The sequence below is a fragment of the Chroicocephalus ridibundus genome, chromosome 8 (assembly GCF_963924245.1).
Source record: "Chroicocephalus ridibundus chromosome 8, bChrRid1.1, whole genome shotgun sequence".
NCBI lineage: Eukaryota > Metazoa > Chordata > Aves > Charadriiformes > Laridae > Chroicocephalus > Chroicocephalus ridibundus.
In genome coordinates this window covers 45,522,028-45,546,699 of record NC_086291.1, presented here as the reverse complement: position 1 = coordinate 45,546,699, position 24,672 = coordinate 45,522,028, and positions in this window count along the sequence as shown.

Genomic DNA, 24,672 nt, shown 5'->3' with positions numbered 1-24,672 from the left:
AGCAGAGACCTAAACCAATAAAGAGCAAAATCGGTCAAAATTTACAAAAGTGTGCAGTTTGGCCAAGAGGCTGCCTTCCATACTGACAGACACCCCCAAATCTTCACCATCATTCCCAAGCTAAAGAATGCTCTCATTTAAGAAACTGTACTGTGAGGAGTCCTGAAGACAACTTTGTGTATACAAGTAGGGTCCCAAACTCCAGCAAAACTTGTCCTTATTGGGAAATTTCAGGACTGCACAAACGGATTCACATAATGTCAATGAAACCAAGGCCTGGTGAGGCCTTGGTTGCAGATTTTAGACACAGCATGCTCTCTGACAGGTCCGTAGGGTCGATAAGTAAGGGAAAACCACAAATTTATCTTGATCAGAGAAGTGGTTCATACGCTTTCTTTTCCCTTTAGAGCACAGTTGTGTTCTATAGGAATGGTCCAACTGAGGATGTCTGAAATCTTTGCTGCAGCGGAGTAGTTATAACCTCTTTATAGCCTACAAGAAGGATCAGTCAGCAGCTGTGTCACTCAGCTTGAATTTTAAGATTTCTTCCTCCACCCGCCCCCAGCCTTGTCTCTCCCCATTCCAGAGATCTACAACTGGCTTTGTCCCAACTCCTTCCTGCTTGCAGCTCCTTCCTGCGCAAGCAGATACCCTCATCATGTTGGCACTGCTGCTGGGAGGTGCCAACTCTCAAACAGCAGCAGCTATGACTACACTACCTGGACTACATTTCCTTCCTTCCTTCCCTTCCTCCATCCTTCCCTTTGGCCGTCACAAGCACCCTGGATCTCTGTTATGTCCTATTATGGTGCTGCTTGGCTGCCTAGGTAATACCTGCTATTTTGTTGGGCTTTCGATGCCTTCTATGGGAAGAAATGACAGACCAGAATCAAGTGTCCTGCAGGCTAAATCTGACTTACAAGTGCCTTTACTATTGTAGTAATATTTCTGTAAATCTAGAGAAACAAGGCTGTATTCCAGATGTGGTGTAGGCATTCCAGATATAGTATAGCCACTTCAACTCATCTTTGCAGAGCAGATGGCAGAGGGTTCAGACAATAGGCTTGAGAACAAGAGAAAGGAACAGCAAACTTCTCTTTAGCCTACACATAGGCTGATTGTACAATCTGCTGCCGGAAATACACAAAATACACATAAAGCTAGCAATATGTAGCAATAAGTCACTTAGTTGGGTGTCAGTTCATTCAAACCAGAATTACTCTACAATACCCACAATCCATTAGAGACAGAGTAGCTTAATTGAAAACAATCTAGTGAGAGAATGATTTAGCCCAGAAGTATGTGGCTGATGATCAGGAGTTCCAGGTCCCAAAATAGCTCCATTACAGCTCAGTAAACTAAGCGAGCATCTCTCTCGGTGTCGATTTCTGCAAAACATAGGACTCCAAAGGCACCTCAGCTGCCAGCTTTCTAGAACTGTGACGATCATTGGGAGCACTGATAGATACAAAAACTGTTCTTCCTTAAAATCCAGGGGGATTAAAGCACCTCCACACATAGGAAACTTTCCTTTAAGCAATAATCTTATTGGAAAGTACTGACTGCTGAGAATTACCCCCCATTCGGGAGATAAATGCAACATAGAAAGTAACAAAATGTATCCCAGTATTCTGCAGCCTAGCTTGACCAGGGCAGAGCTGAAATGCTTTTTGATGGAAGCTTTTAAGGTACAGATTCTAAGCTGAAGTCTTTAACTAGGACTTGAGTCCAGCTTTCTCCGGCCCACACCCAAAATTCATACCTCATTGAATGATCCTATCCAGTGTGCTCGAAAGTCCAAGCATTCTGAATAAGTGCCACCTTCACTAATGTTAGAAAGTAGTTTACATATTTGACTTGTATCTCCAGTTAACCATTACCCACTCCTGGAGATCTATACGTTCACCAGTTGGACAGAAGAAACTCTGGACTTAATCTCCAGAAGTGGTCAGTAATGGAACAAGGGTTTGTTTTGTGACCAAAAAAAGCTAGCGTGCGAAAAATGTATCCTCTGTGGTACTGACTCAGTGTGATGCAAAGTGGCAGAAGATAGTATTGGTCTTCTTAGGTCGTTCCCTGACAGGCTACTTCAATGCTGCAAATAGAAATGACAGAAATTAGCAGTGCCTAGAGACACAATCCGCTTCTTAGCAACAGATAACAAGGTTCAAAGGTGGACTACACGCTTTATGTTGATTGAGTATAGGAAGAAGGAAATTATTCATTGTTAGAGGACAGAGCATTTCCTTCAAGCCCTGTTACCAGGAATATTCAGAAATGTATTGCTGCAATGCCTTTGTGCGAAGCCCATCAGAACTCATGCCGCTCACCTATTCTGGAACAGGAAGTTATTTACCTCAGATTATACCCCATGCACAAACATCCTGTCTCCTGTGTAAGTTCTTCAGCCAGGTGGACACTTAAACCATGCAGTAGCCATTCAGCCAAACCAGCTTGTTGGCAAGATGTGCAGAGTAAGCTAAGTGGTGCTAATTCTGGTTGGCTGCTCGTTCAGGTGTGCATCTACCATTTGTGGGTTGAAACTCCTCTTGACTACAGAGGCCCTTCCTCTCCTGAACACATCCTCCTGATGTAATAAACACTAACCAATAATCAGGATGAACGGTCTGGAGGAGAGATTAAAGAGCAACAGAAGACTAAGCAAAGAAGAATTCAGAAGCGCCAAAGGAAAAAATAACTCAATAGCACTGAGCTTAACTAGTTTGGGAAAATGTCCCAGAGGAATAACCCTTATCTGGTAGTTAAAATTATTGGAAAAAGCAGCAGGAAGCATGCTGGAGAGAAGGAGAAGTCTTGCTGCTATGCCATAGACAAGTTGAGAATAATTTCTGTTTTCACTCTAGGTTGCACTCTGTGCCACTCACTCCTACTGACCAAAACACAGATAATTTCAATTAGTATCAAGACCACATTCAGCAGAAAACCTGCACAAAGTCTAGCTCGAGTAAATCACAAACTGAAATGACTTACATGGTAAATACTCCTATTCAGAGCTTCCTGAGTATGTTTAATATAGGTGGATATTTATACTTATATCTGACAGATCTGAATTCTTAGCCTTTTTATACTTCCTTTGGAAAAACCTATATTTATAATAGCTTTTTATAGAACATAGTCAATGAAACTAATATACAGTACTTTTAGCTAACTTATATCTAAAAGGACACCGCTTTAATATTTTAAGAGCAGGGGAAATGCACATAGGTCCGGAGAAGCAAAAAAGAAATGTTTGAAGAGACTGATGATATGAAAAAGGGTACATCTGAGTTTGGAGTGTCTGCAGTGAACACCAGAACAAGAAGTTAGAGGTGACTGAAAGAGAATATCATCCAGATATGGTCCAAATAGGGGTGAAAAGGAAATAAGAGAGAAGGTGCAGAAAAAATTAAAGTATACAGGCAAGGAAAAAGTGGCTTCCCAGGAACACAGCCATTGTAAAGCTATTATCCCTACTTTACTTTGGCCTTTTTACTAGGTACGGTTTGGTCTGAAATGAGAAGGAACTTGATATTAATTTGAAAATACTCAGTAAGATGTCCTATCTATGAACCCTACAAGGACTCCCATTCTTCTGCATTCATTTTAGTATAAACGTTTTCTTATTTTATTATTCTAAAAGTGTTCTTTATTTGTTTTAGTATAAAAGAAGAATGTATGCTGCAGAGTCCTGGAAGAAGGTTAACATAACAGAACTTTTCTGTCACTGGGGCCCAAACTTATAAGGGCACAGGCACTCGAACAGCCTTAAACTTGGGCTGGGTATTAGGTAAGCGACACTTGAAAGATTCTGGTGGAGAAAATATTATTGAATATCAGAATGCAATTAAATGGATTTCTGGAATGCTGCATTGGGTTGCTCTGAACTATATCAGAAGACAATATGTATACATCTAGCAGGACTTTAAAGCACAATTTCACACAATAGCCTGCTGAGGTAAACTCAGGGACATTTGCTGAACATGCAAAAGGTTGCCAAGAGTCATATAGGTAGCAAAACATTTTCTTCTCTTTAAAGATATTTTTTTTTTTACAAGAGCCAACATTCAAAATTGGGTGTGGAGAGGGGGCTCTGAGCTCCAGCTCTAAGCGTAAAAAAGATTTTGGCACAATTCTGATCATATGCTAGAAACAACTTGGGGCTCCAAATCCAGTTCCTAGATCGCTGCTAGGGAGAGCAGAACACTGCAGAGCTCATGTACAAGTGCAAACCATGAACGGTTTCCACAGCAGCTGCAGACTGGCATGGCTCTTGGCTTCATCATAGTATCCACTACTTAGGGTTGCCACCTGCTTGATCTGCATTTGAGTGGAAGAGATTGACTACAGACCTGCTAGTTGACATCAGAAACAGGATCAATTAGCACACACACAGCAGCTGTTTGATTTGGGGACACATAGCTTTATGTGTCAATGAAAAGAATCCTATGTGTGACAGCAGCAGATCTTCAGGAGCGAAATGCTAAGGGCTATTGTTTTAGGCTAAACCTTATGACACTAGCAAACAATCCACTGTTAATAAAGCTTATACTCTTTTGTTGATGTTAGGTGTGGAGAGCATGCGTTAGCCCTCCCGCCCTGAGATCGAACTTGTTATGAAAGGCTTCATCTATCTTAGGATCTTAAGTCTTATCCTCAAGCCAAACTGCTCCTTTAATCACAAGACTGCCAACTAGCAAAGGGCAAGTTGTTTGGCAAACCAAAGATTTGGTTGTGGGTGAAAAGAGAAAGACTTCAGCACAAATTTGTCATTCAGCTGGGCCACTCCTTTTTCTTCAGCTGACTGCTCTCAGCCTTGCCTCCTAACAGCTTCGTATCTCATTCCTTTCCCATGGCTTTAACCTGGGCCTAACACAGCAACAAACCAAAATCCACCCTGTGCCTTGAAAGGAAAAATAGCAAGAAAACATGTAAACCATTTTAGTTGTCTCAAAGATAAAAGTATATTAAAAGTCTATGTACATTAAAAATAGATTAAGTTCTTCCTGTCTTCTAAGTCTTTGACTTTCGCCTTATAAACCATACAAGGTGACAATTCAGAAAGACAAGGGTGCAGCAACTGTGAGCTGAAGCACAAACTGTTCTACAAGGTTAGCCACCACTAATGAATTTCCACACTAACTTTTGGCCTAATCAAGCCTGGCTTTATACTGATACTATTACTTGGTCATAATAATACCAGCAGAATATGCCCCAATATGGAGTTCACTCTCCATTCCAGTCCGAATTAACTGTTCCAGCCTAAGGCACCTCCAGCTCGGTGCATTTATAATCATCTGATGCTGCTGAACTCCCTTCGTTATAACCCTGCAGTCATGAACAAGGAGTTCTGCCTTTAGATGGACACTGGTCTTTATTCTAGAACAAGATGTAGAAACAAAAAGGGGTAACAGCTTCATACTTCTTATAAATACCTCCTCTTATGCAAGTATGCTTCTGCTTGAGAACAGTTTCTTCCTTTTAACTTTTGCTACCAACTTGTTTAAACTACAGAGCAAGGGCTTTATACATGCACAATTAAAGACAAGATATTATCTTTGGGAGAAAAACAAAAAAACCCCACATGTATTTTCCCACATCCTGGGCAGCTGCAAGATCACTTACATGTTATTAATGACCTTTCTATTTACTTAACTTTCAGACTCAACCATTCTGGGAGAATAGCTTGTTTTAATTGTCTATTATCAACCTGAACCCCCAAATTTTCTCAATGCTTCTCAGTCCTGTGTCCCAGTCCTAACTGTGGCAGGGAGTCTCATTCAGAGAACATTTTCTTCACACCTGCAGGGCTGTATCTCTGCATCAGTGTGGAAACTATCTTTCTCTTAAAGGCACATGGTATCAATTCAAAGCTGTTTGCACATCCATTTACAACAGTGTTCCATATGTCTTCTTTCAAGGTGATCCAGAAAATCTCAGAAACTAAAAAGCACTGGGTAGCCACCAGCTCTCCTAGTGTTTTCCAGTGCATAAGGGCCTTTGTGGCACATGCAGCAAATACGACCTACAGGGAACCCAGATTGCTCCCAAGTGACATAGAGCTCGGCTGGTACTAGCAGGAACTTCAGCCAGAAGAGTACACTCTGTGCAGGCACCAGCAGCTTACTAGATGTTACAGTACTCTTAAGAGATAAGGTTAAAGATATTATATGTGCTGTGTGCTAAGCGATTTAGTCAAATAGCTTGCAGGAAATTGTTGATGTATTCTCTTCCAGGAATGTTTCCTGGGAAAAACAGCTGGCGATTCAGAACAGAACACTTCAAGGCTGCCTCCATATGCCAGCTGCAGCTTTGCTAATAGCATAGAGAGTAGGAGTTAACTTATATTCATATTTAGAGTGTGTTTCCACATAATTAAAGAACTCTACAGATGAAAGGCATTTGTGAGTAGGAGCAGAGTAAATTCTGCAAGCAGGGCTAACTTTTAGGAGTTAAAGCTGAACCCACAAGCTCAACTGTAACTGGAGAAAGCACTGTAACAGACACAGCCTGTCCTGGTGCCCACTCCCAAATGATACAAGGAAAACTCAGTCACTTTGCAACCTCAAATTTAGGCAGTCCTTGCTGGTTTCAGACTACGTCCTCTTCTCTCAATGTATGTTTAGTGTGTGCAACTGCCAAAAAATCTGAGGATATGGAAAACATCAGCTTCTCCTGTATCTTGAACCAGTACGAAGAAATGAACTAGTCAGCTGAGCTAGAACTATAAGCAGCTTCTCTGCACTACACTTGCTTTTGTGGTCCTTGCTGTTCTGTGTTTGCTTTTTTCTCAGGTGATGGGAAGGAAGTGAAAGGAGAGAAAATGTAACTGAAGGGGTTTGCATTGAGAAGCTGCTTTCTCATACTTTTTTTTTTCCCACACCATCACAGCATGAGATTTTTCCAGCAGCGCACTTTGAAAATTGTAAATCTTTAGTGCAACAAGTATTAAAGTTTCTGCAGACCGAACTGACAAGGTTAGAAATGCTATCCCGCAGTACACTGCACAACGCCAGAACCATCGTGTCCTGTATTTAAATACTGATGCTCTGACAGGTGCAGGCCATTTTCATGCCTGTGGTCTAACATACATGAGCTAGATTGCACATTGCTAAAACAGCACAGCGCCTGCTAACTGTGGGCACTGAACTATGCAGCTCTCTTGCCTTTCAGGGAGAGGTGAAAGAGCCTATGTATGAAGCTGTCACCATAACGATGACTGAGCAGGATCTTTACATCCTGTACCAAAAGTCAGAATTGGGTAAGAAAACTAATAACCAGATATCCTGTTATTTCATCTGTTAAGTGTTTAGACACATCAAGGTCACTCCATCATATTTTCGCTCTCACTCCTTGCTTTATCCCATTTTTAATTGCATCTCAAATCTGAGGTCACATGATGCTGCTGTGCTTGCTTTTGCACAATCAATGAACTGCAGATTAGCATAATTTAAACCATTTTGCTATTTTCATCCATGCTGACTTTTACCCAACGACATTTATATTCTCAATTTTTCCATCCCACAGCTTTACCAAATTCTTCTTTTGCCATGCAGTTTTCTGCTGGGTTGGATTCTACCATGCATGGTTTTCCCACAGGAACTTCCTGACTTATAGAGGGAAGGACGCTTCATCTTTCACTTCAGTGACTGATTGGGTTTACAGCCTTTGTAAGTTGAGGTGCTGGTAATGTTCAGCTCCATGCACAACAGATGAAACAACAGGATATCTGGTTATTAGTTTTCTTACCCAATTCTGACTTTTGGTACAGGATGTAAAGATCCTGCTCAGTCATCGTTATGGTGACAGCTTCATACATAGGCTCTTTCACCTCTCCCTGAAAGGCAAGAGAGCTGCATAGTTCAGTGCCCACAGTTAGCAGGCGCTGTGCTGTTTTAGCAATGTGCAATCTAGCTCATGTATGTTAGACCACAGGCATGAAAATGGCCTGCACCTGTCAGAGCATCAGTATTTAAATACAGGACACGATGGTTCTGGCGTTGTGCAGTGTACTGCGGGATAGCATTTCTAACCTTGTCAGTTCGGTCTGCAGAAACTTTAATACTTGTTGCACTAAAGATTTACAATAACGAAACTGAGAGACCTGGTAACATTGCCCAAGCCACTGCACGAGGCAGGTTTTCTGCTGAGCCTTGTGCTTCGTCCAAGTTCAGGTACGTTTGCCCAGCTGCAGTGCTCTGGGCACTATGTGACCTGTTGATGCCTCCAGCTGACCTACCCTCAGCTTCCCTCAAGGAGACAAGAACCAAGGGGCAAACCCTGGCCAGTTTGCTGCCTACCGCCTCTCCCACCTGCCACAGCTTGGAGAGTTGTTTTCATACTGTGAACCTTTCTAGTGTCCTCATATCGCGAAGACAGGAAACTGCTGGTAAGCAAAGAGGAGAGCACTCTACATGCTCTGTCACTCTTCCCCAAAACAGCAGCAGCCCTCTGGGAAGAGAGGGGTTAGCTGCTCTCTGGACGTAGGAAGCTGTGGCCTGTAAAGAGAGGGGTCTTAAACTCCAACTCTGATCCCTGTGACTGCAGATGTTGGACCAGCCCTTGCCAATTAAAGAAATGACACAACTTCCTATTGCAAAAGAGTCCAAAGGCTAAAAAAGAAGGCAAAGGTAACATAGGCGAACAGCACTGTGCGAAGCCAAATCCAGCTGTAGCCAAAGTAAAACTTAACCAAGTTCTAGTCTTTAGTAAAATCACATTATTCCACACTACAGCTTGTTAAGTGACTTGCCCGAGTCATCCACTAGGTCAGTAGTAGACTGAAAGAGTGAGGTATTGATTAAATCCTGACTGTGATTGTTCTGGACATTCCTCAACCTAAAGCATAATCTAACAGACTTTGGGGCATTTTTGCCCATAAAATGCTTATTTCTCTCCACTGACTATAAGGGGAGCTTAGGGTACACACATCCATGTTGCAAGTAGCTAACAGCCAGGGAGGGGAATCCCACCTCTACTCTCCTGCATCCCAGTGTCCAGTGGTCTCTCCTACCTCAGAAGCAGGCACTGTGTGATGGTGCCAGCTCTTTCAGCTGCACTTCTTGAGAAGGAAAGAAAGGGGGTAAAAAAATATGGGGGTAGGAAGAGGGAGGCAGTTTCCAAGAATAAAACAAAGAAATAATTCAATTGAAGGAAAAAGCAAAGAAAAAGTAGCCTGGGGAAAACTTGGCCTCTGAAAAACAATGGACCAAGATGAAGAAGGAAAACATGGGTAGTAAAGGCATATGGTTTACTTCAGTTTTTGTGTTTTCAGAATCACAGAGCATGCGATTTATAGGAATTTGAATTTCCTTTCAAGGGAAACTGCTATTCCTAACACTTCCCTCCTCTGCTGAGAAGTCTTCTGAGCTTATGGCAAAGATGTGCCAGCATCCTGCTTGTTAGATGGCTCCAGATATTGATGAGCCCTTGTTTTCTTTGGAAAGCCATTAACAGGTATACACAGAACCGCCTGCTCTCTGCTGCAGCTGGTCCACACAAACATCCCTTCAGGTGATCTGATCAGCTCCTGCCTTAACGTATTACCTGGCAGATCCTCAGCAGCTAGTCTTTGTAGTTTGGGGAGAAGGGAAGAATATTCTGTTTCTGCAGCAATTAAAACTAAAGTCTGGAAAGAGAAATTCGGTTCCCTTTCTCTTAGACCTTGAGGTCTTAGTCGTGCATTAGTTATGACACTGGGCTCCAGGAGGAGACCTAGAAATAAGCCACAACTGAGCAGCAGCAGCACAACTGATACACCAGCACAGCTGTTAGTGCACTGCAAGGAAATCTTCCCTGAACACTGCTGGAACACAGTTAGCAAAACATGGTATGTGTGACTCAGGGGCCTCCCACAACTGGCACTCTGTCAGCAAAGGACACCGTTTTGATAATTAGCTGAAAGCAATTTTATTATTGCCATGTAGCATGCTGCTGTGGGTGTCTCCTTAGAGTCACAAGTTACCTGTACTGATCACGTGTATAGGCAGGCTTAAGCAAGACTGAGAGGATGTTGTAAACCTCCTATTCCATGACTCCTTTTCAAACTTGTGCTCTGTTCTATCCTGCTCTCTACTCCGTGTTCCCGGCACTCCCGCTTTCACTGTTATCACTAATTTAGTGTTTGCAGTGTAAGTTATCTCTTAATTTCTACCCTTTATTTAATTGGAAAAGGAAATAAGCAAAAAAAAAAAGAAAAAGGACTGACGCGCAGACAGCCCTTGAAATGCTGTGCATGAACTGAGCTTATGGAGCTTTGTAACTGTTCCAGCTCACATGACTGGGATGCAAGAAATGTACTGCAAATCAACACCCTTATGCGTCACACCTCCTGGGCGCGACACAAAACATACACACAAACCCTGCCTCAGCCTCTTCCTCTCAAGAGAAGGGTAATGCCTTAGCAACCTCCAGCACAGTTGTATGACACATGTAACTGATTTTATGAATGTTATTCATAAAAGGCTCAGAGTCCCTGTGCCCTTAAATTATGATTTCAGGGTGGAGATATTATTTCATTAGAAGATAAATCACATGTTCTAACTTGATGGCAGTTTTTAAAAAGAAACTGCCCTACAGCAGTTGGACCAGCCGATTAGATAGTTTCCTCCTGAGCTTACAGGCTGGCCCCAGAAATGAAGCTGCTGAGCAGAACTGAGCCTGTGCCAAGTCATTGTTATGCCAGGACAAACACTGAGTTCTCCCTGCTCTTGACATAATACATCCCTGCACAAACATGACTGCTTTGCAAGTCCCTTCCCACCCAAGAGAAAATCCTGAAACAGCTGGGATCTCTATCACCAGGGCATCAAGCCTATTTCATTCACGTGACAGGAGATTTCTGCCTGTATTACAGGGTAGGGAGAGTTCAAGCCCCTCCTTTCCCCTGCAAGAAAGGTTTGTTTAGCTGACTACTACAGCATACTTAGAAATCTAAAAAAAATCTGTTTTTTCAGATGAAGTCATTTATGCTCACACCACCTGAATTTAAGCTGACGCTGTTTTCATTGTTGTGGATGAGGTCTGGAGCACATAAATATGCTTGTTAAAAATAAGAAGAGGCCACAGTCTTTTGTGACCGAGTATCACAGAGGACCACTGGTGCATTGTTCCTACGGCTATTTGTGGTCAGAATTCTTCCTTTGCTGGGCTTGGATTCAGAAAAAAAACTGGAGCTGGACTTTTTAATTTGAAACAGGAGGAGGGAGTTTTTCATCTTTTCTGCATCTGCCACAAACGAACCATTCCCTGCAGATTGCAGCCAACGCACGGTGAAACCAAGACCATCCTCTGTGCCCTGCTCCAGGTGCTGCTCGGCAGGAATTGCAACTGCCATGTGCCTGGCAGTCAAGACCAGTGCTTTCCTTAATCAGAATAGGAGTCAAAGCTTTGAACCAGTGAGATGAGTACAGAGTTGGTGTGGTAGATTTGTAAGTGCCTAATAGTAAGAAGAAAAATGACTCATAGCATTATGTGTACACCCCTCAAAACTAAAGCTTTAACTTGTGAAGTGTAGAGGAAGAGAAGCTTCATTAATCCTAGCAGTCTTTGATCCGCTGTGTCTGGGAAAAGGCTCACTATCTGCCTGATAATATGGAGCAAAAAGACACTGCTTCCCAATCTTCCCTCCTTCTCACACCTCCCTGTTCCTCCATCCTCAAACCTGATGTTCCAGCTCTGCCGGGTATACTGCTGTTGCACTCGTCCTTGAATAACTCCAGTAAATTCAAGCATATCAGAGCAGGCATAAATCTAACTCACTGGCCTGGAACAGCAATATAGCTCCAGCATTCGTGCTCGGATGAGGTTCCCAGATGGGAGCAGCAAGGCTAGGCGCTGGCTTGACACAATTTTCCTCACAAACAATCCCAGCTCCCAGGAGAGGGGCTGAGTCAGTGCTGGTCCCCCGTCACAGGACGGGAGGGGGCCCACAGCCCTTGCACAGCTGCTTTCCTCAGGAACAAGTCATCTTTTACTCTGACCTCCATTTGCAGCTAGGTTTTTGAGAGAAACAGCACAAAAATCAAAGGACGTGCCATGTAATCTTTGTTTAACCTGTCACTCATGCTCTGCAGCTTCTCTTAACAAGACTGACGTTGGCTTTTTTTCTGCTGAAGGGAAGGCAGGAGGGAGGAGATGAATGCACTCTTTCCCACTACATCTCAAGTAACTGTTATATTGCAAGCCAAAGACACTCCAGGCCAGTCAGTAAATTTGATGAATCATCAGATTCATTCATCATTTGTTCTTCAAGACTGTTCACTCTACCAGTCACAGAGGTAACTCACAATTAAAGCCCCAGATTTGTCCTTCATTCAGCCTTTTTATTCAGAGCTTCTGCTCACCGTTCCCAGGATTTCATCTTTACCAGCATGTTTAATTTCTCAATTAAGCTGTCACATATCCCTTGTTTCTGGAGGTGGAAGGCTCGGTCATAGGCCATCAGTAACTTTTGATTCCGACACACAGACATCATGGCTCATCTTACACATACCACAATAAACCACTAGTCACTGCGGATAGTTCTAAATGTCTTGGAAAAGTCCTATGTAAATACCAATAAAATCCAAGTAAGTATTTTACGTTTTGGACTGATATATCTCTTTTCAGCATTGGAGATAGCACCTGCTAATCAAATCCTCTAATAATCCCATGAAGCACCACATCTGATCATAGGCAGGGATCTGGCAGCACTTCAGAAAAACTCTTAGAGGCTCAGACTTCCCTGGAAACTGAGGGCACTGTCACAAAGCCAGTTTCCAGCCCCTGGAAAGGTCTCCCCTGCCTGCATGCCCACATCTGCCCTTCCTCTTCCTAATACCCACCATATGCTTAGTGTAGCATCATCAGACAGCTTCAGAGAAAGTGAGGCAAATATCCTTCCTCTGACTCTCGCTGTCCTCCTCACTGCTGGGTCTGCCCAGCACTGCTTCTCCCTCCAGACGCCAGGGAAGCCTCCCCCCTCCCCCGACAAACTCTTGTTCATGCAAAGCATATTTTTCTGTCCCATCAGTCCACTGCTTCAGATAATTGTTGGTCTGTGCCTGAAGAGGACCTTGTGAAGGTCAACACTTCTGGCTAGGTACGTAAGACACTAAGAAACAAAGAGATCCTTCCAAAAGCCAGTGTTGGTGGTTAGGGCCATAACAGAAACCTAAGGGCCCTTATGTTCAGCTGTCTTTAACACTACCTTTCTTCTGTTACCATCAGCATTTCCCTGGTCCCCAGACTTCTGTAATCTGACCTCCCTCTGGTTATCTTCCCCTGTCTCTTTGAAATCATGCTGCTTTAATTTTCCAGCTGCAAGCCAAGTTCTTTTCAGGTGAAGCCCTTGCACAGAAACATGACATTGTATAACAGTTTTCACTACATAATCCACTGATGTGCTGAAAAACTTGCTTCTGAATTTGCTTACAAGCAAAATTATTTAACTTGGGAGAGCACTGTGTCACCATGCCTCCTGTTTCTCTACACATTGCTGTATAACCCACCCTTAGATACAGAGAACTTATTAGCTTTTGGGAGTAGGATGTTAAAAAAGTTCTCCAGTGAATTCTTGTCCTTTCCTTCAGAAAGTTTAATTCATAAAACAAATGTTTCAGGTTACACATTTGAGCTGCTGTAAAGTAAACCATAGCATGGAGCCTTGTAAAATGCAACTGCTTGTTTTGTGCGGTGCAACTGGATACAGCATGCTCTTCCCACAGCTATGCAATGCTCTGTCCTTACATCCCCTGCATGGCCACGGTGGCTGCACTGATGCTGCAGCACATCAGTAAATGATTCCACTGAAGGCCTTTCTGTAATTCAGTCTCATTTCCGAGAAGTGATCAGAATTTTCTATGGTTCCTTCAAGTACTTCTTAAAAACCAACAATGGCTTTAATAGAAATGTGGTCTTCTTACTAATATTCGACTGAGGTAGAAGCTCTCTGACGTGATGAGCAAGCAGTGGGGAAAGGAGAAGTGGAAGATGATGACACCAGGGTGAAGGAGTGCACTGTGGCTGTGCAGGTGGCACCGTGGCAGGCATCAAAGGTCATCAGTGATTGCTAATGCAGAAAAGCTAAGGACACAAAATATTTCGCCTGTTGCTGCACTGGGAGGAGAAAAATGCTGCCTCCTGCAGGAAAGCCAGTCAAAGGCGCTCTGATTTCCATAGGTTTTTAAACAATTTGAGTCTTTGTTTTCTCAGTTTGAGGATACACCCATAAAATCCCTTTTTTCTTTAGAGACCACAACCCTTTTTGGACGCCAGCAACTAGTGGTGTACCCCAGGCATCAATACCAATGGCTTTGGCAGTGTTAGGTTAATGGTTGGTCTCAATGACCTTAAAGGTCCCTTCCAATCTAGACGATTCTATGATACTATGACTGAGTCCAGTCCTGTTTAACAGCTTCACTAATGATCTGGGTGACGGTGCAGAATGCACCCTCAGCAAGTGTGTGGATGGCACAAACCATGAAGAGCGGCTGATATGCCAGAGGGTTGTGCTGCCAATCAGAAGGACCTCAAAAGGCTAGAGAATTGGTCTGACAACAACCTGATGCAGTTCAACAATAAGAGAAGTGCAGAGTCTTGCCCCTGGGGAGGGACAACCCCATGCACCAATATATGCTGGGGCTGCCCAGCTGGAAAGCAGCTGTGCAGAAAAGGACCTGAGGGTCCTGGTGAACACTACATTGAACATGACCAAGCAATGTGCCCCTGTGGCAAAGGTGGTGAATGGTCTCCCGGGCTGCATTAGGGAAAGCATTGCCAGCAGGTCTAGAGAGGTGATCCTTCCCCTCTGCTCAGTAATGGAGGCCACCCCTGGAGCACTGTGTCCAGTTCTGACCTCCCCAGTACAAGACAGACATGGACATACTGGAGAGGCCTCGGCGAAGGGCCACAAAGCTGGTTAAGGAACTGGAGCATCTCTCCTGTGAGGAAAGGCTGAGAGAGCTGGGACTGTTCAGCTTGGAGAAGAGAAGGCTCAGTGGATCTTATTAATGTATATAAATACCTGAAGGGAGGGCGCAAAGATGAAAGAGCCAGACTCTTCTTAGTGGTGCTCAGTGACAGGACCAGAGGCGATGGGCGCCAACTGAAACACAAGAGGTTCTGTCTGAACATCAGGAAACACTTTTTCACTGTGAGGGTGACTGAGCACTGGCACAGGTTGCCCAGAGAAGCGGTGGAGTCTCCATTCTTGGAGATATTCAAAAGCCATCTGGACATAATCTTGGGCAACTGGCTCTAAGTGTCCCTGCTTGAGCAGGTGGCTTGAACCAGATAACCTCAAAGGTCCCTTCCAACCTCAACCAGTCTGATTATGTGGTAACAATATCACCCAGTAAGTATCACTAGCACAAACATTCCTATGCCTACTCTGCTTATCAGCAACTGTAAGCCTAACTAAGAGCCACATTTGAGCATATTCTAAGAAAATAATTATTTCATTGAAATTCCATCAAGCCTGAACAAATTTCTGTCTTAGCTGGAACCAGGTAGTGGAACTATATCTCCATGAACATAAAAAGCTAGTTTTCATCTACAAGTAGAAGTCTGTAAACAAAAGAACAGCAATTTAAGCTCTGTTTTCAATTCAGTATTTAAACACTTCATTCATGGCAAGGGCAGAATCCAAAAGCATAAAGTAATAATAACTGAAACTAATTTCCCATTCACTTGTAAACAACTTTTTTATATATGTATTTACTTTGTCAACTATAACAATAACCTTTCTATATAGCACAGCATCAAACCATCCTAAAGACAAAGCAGCACAGAAAATTTGCCATGGCTGGGACTAGAGGATTTTTTAATTCTCATTGCAACAGACTGTTTTACAGCCAGAAACTCCTATGTTTGACTTCCATTAGAACTTGTGTGTTAGACACAATGGACACAATGGAATTAGACTTCCATTAGAACAGGATGAAGGCAGAATTCAGAAAGGCAACCGATTTAACAAGATGGCAGCATCCAGTAGGCACTCAGGAGATATAAAAAACCTAGTCAGTCATGTTTCACACCACTTAGAGTGCAATATGTAACAAGAAACACACTTACTGGTTGAAGTCTCTTGGGTTGGTAGGAAATGGCGCCTCTGAATCTGCCGTATACTACTATGTCACGAAGATGTCTGAATTGCAGTGAAATTTCTTCTTTCCAGCGGATGAGAACTCATTTCAGTGATATGATGAACTGTAAAATGGTAAGAAAGATGTTAAGAATGAAAAAAGCTTGCCTGAAACAAAGTTACTTTGAGAAAGTCAGTAAAGGTGGATCTAATAGAAAGTGCTGAGCGTGCTATACACCTCCAGACTTGCTATAGGTAGAGTTCTCTCTTATCAGAGACAGACAGAGATACTGTGAAGAACCAAATAATTGTTGACTGCTTTAATTTCCCAGATAACTGCTATATAATAAGTGTTTCCAGCACTGACACACCCCAAATATTTTTGTATGGTATAGTTAATATTTCTGTCAACTATTAGTCAATGAAATTTTGGATTTGTTTTGGTAACTATGAATCTTCTGCCATTACTTTCAATCTGATATTGCTGGGCATCCTGTACCCTGGGGGTGATTCCACACAGTTATTTTTTCAGCAACATCTTATTGTTTGTCTTATGAGGATTTTAAATTTTTTTTAAAAAAAAACCCTCCAGCTTTCACACACCTTTTCCTCTCCCTGATCTTGCTTCCTGCAGAATTTTAGCTTTGGGTCCTAAGAGCTGTATCACACCCACTCTGCTTCTCTATTCTGTTCTATAGCATCCACGGCAGGCTGTCTGGTAGCATACCCTGCTCTGCAATGTACCAGGATAAATATGATATAACACTGCTAATTCCAAGAAAAAGCACCTGTAAATAGCCTGATCTGGGCAGTATTTGATCAGGATAGTAACACCTGTACAACACAATCCCACCAGAGTAGCTGTCTCTAAGTATTGATACACACCATAATTAGACCACAAAGTGTTTTATGTCCTGATTGTATGTACACTGGTGCCAAACTTTTTATCAGGCTTCTCAGAAAACTGATCTACTCCCAACAAAAGCCTAGAGAGCCAAAAAATGTAATCACCTGTAGAATTAACTTAATTTAAAATATATATGGGTGCTGCCTCGGCTGAGAAAACAAAAATATGCAAATAGAGATATCTGAAAGATATCTAGAAAAGTTTGGATAACAAGTCTGAGCTAGCTTCCAGGGGAATTTTATCCAGCTGCTAATATCTTTAATGGGGAAATATCTCTGCAATAAAAATAGGTCCTTGGGAATGGAGAGACCCCTTGCAGCAGGCTGTGCAGGAGCAGGAAGCCGTGAGGCAGCAGCTGGCTAAGGACACAGCATCTACTTGTCTCCTTGGGACACCTTCTGATCAAAGTGCTGCACGATCAGCACTTTATTAACAAAGGCTTTCTGCAGTTGTCTGAACAGTCTGCTAGTTTTTTAATCAATGACTTAATAAAGGACTAAATGCAGAAAGATGGCCACAGACAGACTGATTTTGAGGCAAGTTAATAGACTAGCCATAGTATAGGAGGGTCATATCAAGCTACTGTGCAGTAGAGAAAGAGCCTCATGAGCCTTAGGTTGGGCTAATTTACAGTGCAGTGTGCAGCACCCAGACACCAGCGCAGGCTCTGCAGTGTTCAGCTGTGTGGTGATGCACTATGGTCAGTGCAGATAATTTCAAACCACATAAACCTTAGCTTAGCATGAACTACACAGTTTGCACTGATTTTTTTAACAAGATACTGTAGCTCCGACTAAGTCAGGAGGAAGTAACTCCTGTTGTTTTCTCAGGACTTCCCTCTGATACCGTAACAGTGTTTAGCATAATTGAAATTAAAGCTAGGTGGGAATTTTCCTGTGGACTTTAACAGAAGCTCTGCTGCCACACTGAAAGGCTCCTTCCTGGTAATGCAACATAGAATATCAAGTTTACGACAACATACAGTCTGCAACAAGTTGCCCCTTGACTTTGCTTAGTAGTTTATATCCACCAGTTTCTCCTCAAGAGATTATTAGAAGCAGGTTAATTTTTTTAATTTTTTCAGTGAATCTACTGAGGAAAGAAGGTTAAGGAGAGTAACACTGTCCTAGGTGAGAGTCAAATAATTTTTTAACAGTTTTGACTGACAACTTTCTACTCTGTGCTTGCCTGAACCAAAGCTATCCAGCTCTTAGGACACTATATAAACCTTACACATTGTATGAGGGAGAAAAATATGCTTACGTAACAGACTGCACACACATACAAAGAGTTTTATAAGATTTTCTCCAAGTGATGTTGTCATGCCTCTTGCAGACTCCAGTCTTACTCATTATTTATCCCCAAAATATTGGTCTGGGGATGCACTTCAAATTTAAATCCATTGAGACAGTATTTGGTTACTGTTTCCTCATTGGTGTTTCACTGCACAGCACAGAGCTCAGCTAGACTGTGGTACGCTGGAGGAGGCAGGGAAGCCTTTGAGAAGTTACGGGAAATCCTCTCTGAGCCTTTCTCAGTAGCTTTCCAAGCTTCTTGGTCGCCTGATCATTCTGCCCCATCCTACCACCTTCTGACTTCTTGCTGCCATCTGTCTTCTTGCAGAAGTTTCCCTCTGGTCAGCTTTTGCTAAAATGCTTTGTTGAAAAAAGAGAGATGTGCACATATACGTATCCCATATTTATATAGGCTGAACTGGCTTGCGTGCTCTGCTCTCCAGCAGACTTTCTGGCACAGTTTCTCTCTCTCCTAAAAAGCAATTTGAGAAACGTCCTTTGCATTACTATCTGTGATTTCTGTTGGCTTACTTCCAATACCCAAAATAATCAGAAAAAAATAGAAGAAAATTGGCCCTGCCTCAGAACTCATCTCCTCTTCTCTCCCCACCTACCAATTACATCTGGAAGTACAATTATAGCTCATGTGCATCTGCGTGGCCTCTAAAGGGCAGTCGGAGACCAGGGAACGCTCACACAGTGGGAGGAAGATTCATCCCCCAACAGACACAGAAGCTTATCAGAGCCAGGAGGATTCTGAGGGAGACTGTAACATACAAAGAGCACTTTATTTTATTTTGTGAAGAACAGGAATCTTTCTCCTCCCCCAGTCATAATACTTACACTCAAGCTCAGCCTCAAAAGTGAGCAGGTAAATCTCTCTCTCTCTGGACAGGGACTGTGATAGCATTGAAGAGAATGCACCTATCTTAGCATTGCTTTACACAAAGGAAAATTTCTGTTACAGGTTTTATTCTACAGACTTGCTGGGAAGTTACAGAAAATGTGTCTTATTTTTGTTCCTTTTCTTATTATAATCAAGTGTTGGTCCTAGCTTACGATTTCCATTTAACAGCCAGGGCTTTGTATTTCTAAAATGTAATTGTATGTCTCAGCATTGTCCTTGCAGCATCATGCACCATTACAAAATGCTGAGCTGTACCAGCTTTAACAAAGAAATCTATTTCCTTATCACTCCAGGAAAAGACTGTCTAAAACTGCAGCTATTCCCTGGCCTTGCCACGTTTGCTTATCATGGACTGGGGATTTGGTTACAAAGCCTATACAGTCACATTTTATTACCTAACAGCAATTAAGAAAAGCAAATTTTACCTTCTGATGAATCAGATACTACTTCAGTGTTTCCAAATGCTTCAGTTGAGCAAGTAATTACCTGCTAATTTCATAGAATGAAAACAAATAGCAGAAACAGAAAGCGGATAGTCCCTCTTTGGGAAACATTACCTAGGAAATTTTGGTGATATTAACCAGAAAGAAGGAAGCAGCAGCAATGAATTAACTTGAAAATCATGAAAAACTCTGTATTTTTATGTTAACAAAGTCTCTGCTGAATATATTCCTTACCGTTAAGGCCATGCACACCAGATAGCCATCAATACTGTAAGTCGTCTTCAATTACACTGACACTGTAAACCTCTAGCTCAAACGCCAAGTAGCAGCCCAAGACGCCCCCTCAAAATTGTTTACCTTTGGGATACGAGGGTGAGCCTACCTTTTCCCAGACACTTCTCATTCCAGTCTTTTTTCCTTCTTCCAGCTCACCCGAGTTCTGATCCTCTTCATCCTGGTACAAATCAGAAGCACCTTGGGAAAATACAGTGTAAGAGAACCTGAGGTACATCTTACTGCTGTGTTTTCAGAGTATGAATAGCTTTGGTACAGTCAAAAGATGATATGAATGGGAGAAAATGGGTGGTAGCTCATACAGCTCTGGCTAGCCAGGATCACCCTCTAGTCAACTCTAAATATAACCACACACATAGGCCCTTTTGTTGTATGGATTATATAGTCTCAAGGAGTCAAACTCATTAACTTAGGATGTAAACTATGTCTGTTTGAGTGCTAATACCATTGCATTATATCTAGGCAGAGGGGAAAAAAAAGTAAAATCCAGCTGACTAAAAAGTAATTAACTTCGGTACTTCATCATTTAAAATTTTAAGGCCATTTTCACAAAGTGATTGTGACCATTTCACTCTAATTAGGAGTTTCCGAATTCAAGAATCTTTAAAAATGCTATTTTTATGATCCTAACATCACACATTTTAGAAAAATAGCATGAACACAACTAAGAAAACAACAGGACAAGATGTGGGAAAAGTAGCTAGTGGGTTTTGGATGCCTAGTTTGCTGGAACAGATTATTGTGCAACTTCAGTTCCTAGGCATGGGCAAGTAAAAACACCTAGTGGCACTAAGCTGATCCGTGATGTTTTCAACCATTAAATCAACACTCATTTATACTTTGTGGCCTGCACATAGACACACAAATTTTCTGCTGTATTATTTTTGAGCACAGAGGCAATTACAATAGCATGAAAGACATACACTACAGCTACAGTTAAAGGTCACAAACCTCTTTGGCCTACTGGGCTTCTCATTTTAACTGCAGTGTTGCAGCTGAAGCACAGAGTGAACAGAGACGTAGGCTTAGACTCACGCATATGCAGAGTACTGACAAGTTTATACTCCCACCACTTGGAGCTCACTGCACAGGCAAAACCTAGAACCGCTCTTTGTGCTTCGGCTGCCAGTTTGCTTGGCTCTCGTCTGTCTGCCATTGAGTACCATCCACAGCTCTACAGAATCGCCAGTGATAAAAGGGACTGAGAAGTGCTTTCAGCTGCAGCATTAAAGTCTGTCCATGCCTGCTTATACAGGAAGATAAAAAGTCTCTGTTCCTTTCCCTTTAAAAAGCAAACAGAAGACAGTGAGGTTTTGTGTTTTTTTGTTGTTGTTGGTTTCCTTTTTTTTTTTTTTAAACTAACATTAGACTTTCATTTTCTGAGGGAAGCTCAGCACTGACTTACAGCCAATAGGGCCTTACTGGGTAGCTGCCAGATGACAATATCACCTCTCAAATAAGGTTTCCCTTTCTAGCTATCTCTGTGTTATTTATAGGCAAAAAGCAATGGATACAAAAAAGTCAGGGGAAAAGGGAGGGACAGCATCAAGCAGCTTGGGACTTTATTCAGTTACTGCCTGACAGAGAAATATTTGCCAAGGTCTCTCTGAGTAGGTTTAAAAAAAAGTTTCTAGTACAGGGGAAAAAGTCCATTATTCACAGATCTGGCAGCCTGGTGATAAGAGGCTTTAATTTTTAAACAAAAGGACACTTGGTATTAAAACCACCTGCAACATAGTCAGTTCTAGAAAACTATGAGGGAGGGTTTGTTTGTCACCCCCCTTTTTTTCTTGGGGGGGGGGGCGGGCGGTGTCAAGCAGGGAAGTGTTAGCTTACTTTAGAAAGAAAATAACAGCTGGAGGAGAAAAATAGTTTAGGACAAAATGTGGTTGCATGGGACAGCCAGGAAATTTCAGTGGAACTGCTCCCTTGCTTTAAATTAGGTGGTTGCTTATGCACATAGCAGAATTTTGCCAAAGTGCATTGCTTCTTTGTCTTGATTTTCTGAGAAAATGAAGCGCTGCCTCTTCCGCCTCCTATTCCTGCCATGAAGGCTTTAATAGGTTGGCCAATTCCAATCCAGTTTGCTACAAAGCCTGAAATACCAGTTATCCGCTGCCTCCAGCCCTTGGAAGACCCACAGTTGTGAAGAGAGGGGAAACTACTCTATTCTTTTCTACCCACCTAATCCCAGAGGAAAAAGTACAAACAGCTCAACTTAGATTTTTTTTTTTTAGGATGGCCCACCTCATATTTCAGAGGCAACAGCCAGCATCTACTTAGCTTTTAACCAGCCATAGACATGCTGCTCCCTGCCCTGTGAGCAAGCTAAAGAAAGGTAGGTGAAGATGGTGGAGAGTGCTGAGGGTGTGCATTTGGGTGGCTTTTTTGGCACACACATTGTGTGTGCACATGTGCACGACAACAATAGGAGGCTAGGCCACTACATACTGAGACAGGAAGGGAGCCAAAAGTACATCTATGTAGGAGTTTACACAAGACTTGAGGCGGAGCTCAGAAACGCAGGGCAAATTCATAGGAATATGCAGTTTTGTAAGGTCTGCTGTTAATGGCATAGCTGCTCTCCAACAGCACTCATTGCCCAAGAGGCAGACAGCCCTTTCTCTTTCTCAATTAGCCCTGGAAAATTAATGATCTGTCACTTTAACTTGCTGTATTACAACTTCTGTTGATAAACAATATACTAACCACCCAGGGAGCAGCACCAATAGCAACAGACTTACTTCAGCAATCATAAAAAAAGCCACCAAACCTCAACAAGCTAGCACCCCAGGGAGGTTCAGTGAGGAACACCTGAACATGCATACCCATTTAAGGAGCCCATGTGCTCCTAGTTTGCTATCACAGGCAATTAGTCTCAGAATCAGTAGAAACATTAAACTAGCTACACTTGATGGAAAGCCTAGGATCTACTGACTTTCCCTATAGTGCTAGATGTAAATTCCTATGCTTTTACAACATTATAAGACAGAAATGAAAAGCAAACATCAGAAACAAGGCTATTGAGCAATGAATGACATTTCTGATAAAGGCACTGAAGTTCAAGAGAAGTAAAATTTCAACATTTTGCCATTTGAATGTACTCAAGTCTTGATTTAGCCAGTTATCCAGAACACAATTAATATATTATCATTGTATATGGCCTTTTCACAACAACATGTAGCTCAGTTATCTTGCTTTGCAAATACAGAGGAAAAGTGGCAAGGCAGATCTAAAATGGGGCAATTAACATTGGATTTGCAGGTTAAACACTCCCAACCCCAGTAAGCAAGGCCTGCTACCATTTTTAATTTGAGCACTAAAGCTCTTGGCTCATTAAACTCCTTGTAGTGTTAATTTAACCAGTACAACGTCAACTCTTGAATAAAAGTAGGCAATTTCTGTATTTATACAAGTCTGGCATTCTTTCAGCTGAAGGTACAAAACCTACCACTACAGCCCATCCTCCTGGCTGTTTTGCTTAATCTTCTAGAGTAAATAGGTAGGAGCAACCCGCTGCCCTCCCCAAACATTTCACTGCAGCGACTTACTGATCATTCAGCTCTCCAGAGAGAAAAACTGTCCTCTCTCCAGAAGCTCTGATGGACAGTAAAGGTGATCAGGTCCGCCCAGATTTTGCCAGCAATTGAACTGAATAAAGCCTTTCCCCAGCCAGCTCTTTGGTAAGTCAGGCCTAGACCCCTGGTGACATCTTAAGTGTATTGAATTTAAATCTTATTGAGATTTTTGTATATTATTTATGAGAATGGATTGATTTTTCTTTTCTGTGAGGGAATAATACAGCATGTATCCCTCCCTCCCCCATCTGTACTTCTGGGAAAATAAGTCCTACATAAATACTGATGCATCACTGCCAGAAGCATTGTACGGTTTTAAAAGACTGCCTCATTTTGTAGTTCCCTTCTTTACCAGGGATTCACAAGGAATTTATGGAGAGGAAAGCACCAAAATACAAAGAAAATTCACAATTACCTTTCCTGCTTGCTGTTGACAGTGCATTACAGTATAAGGTTTAGTTCTCTAGCTACTTGCTTGCTGTCCTTCACTCACAACTATATGTTACCCAGATATTTATTTCATCTTGTTCCAAAGCACATTAAAATTGAGAAGAACTGAAGCATGGAGACAGGTAGTAATAGTATCTTCCTCTCACCATAGATTATGCATATTTGTTCTTTCCTAGCTTACGGTTGATAAATCAGAAAGACTATACAACTTATGTTTTTCTTTCACAGCATGAGGTTTCCATTCTCCTAAGACATTTTAAATTAAAAGCATGTAAGGCAGGAAATATAGGTGAGATCACGGCAGAATTTGGGTTCCTAAATTCAAAACTGTGATCATGAATGTGCAATACTGCTGAACAATTCTTGGGCTCTGAAGATGCTCTTAATGCTAGATGTCACTTCTGGCTTTACTTCTACAGATTGTAAATACTGTGTGTTGAGTTGAGCAGCCTTTCAGACAGCATGCTAGGTTTGGATTTGATTCTAAGGGTGGGATTATAACAGGGTTCTGAATTATCACTAATGCTATCACTGTAGCAGAGGTAGAATGTTTAGTTAGGCACCGGTGCGTTTATTTCTCTGGATCATTTGGTCTCATGTGATCCACTCTTCATCAACCATTTTCCAGAACAAGGTTGTCCCTATTCAAATAAGCCTTTACCCCTTAACCTACATGATTGTTTTTGCTTCATTATTTATCCCAGAGCTTGTCTATGGCTTTCTCTTACTGAAGTTGTC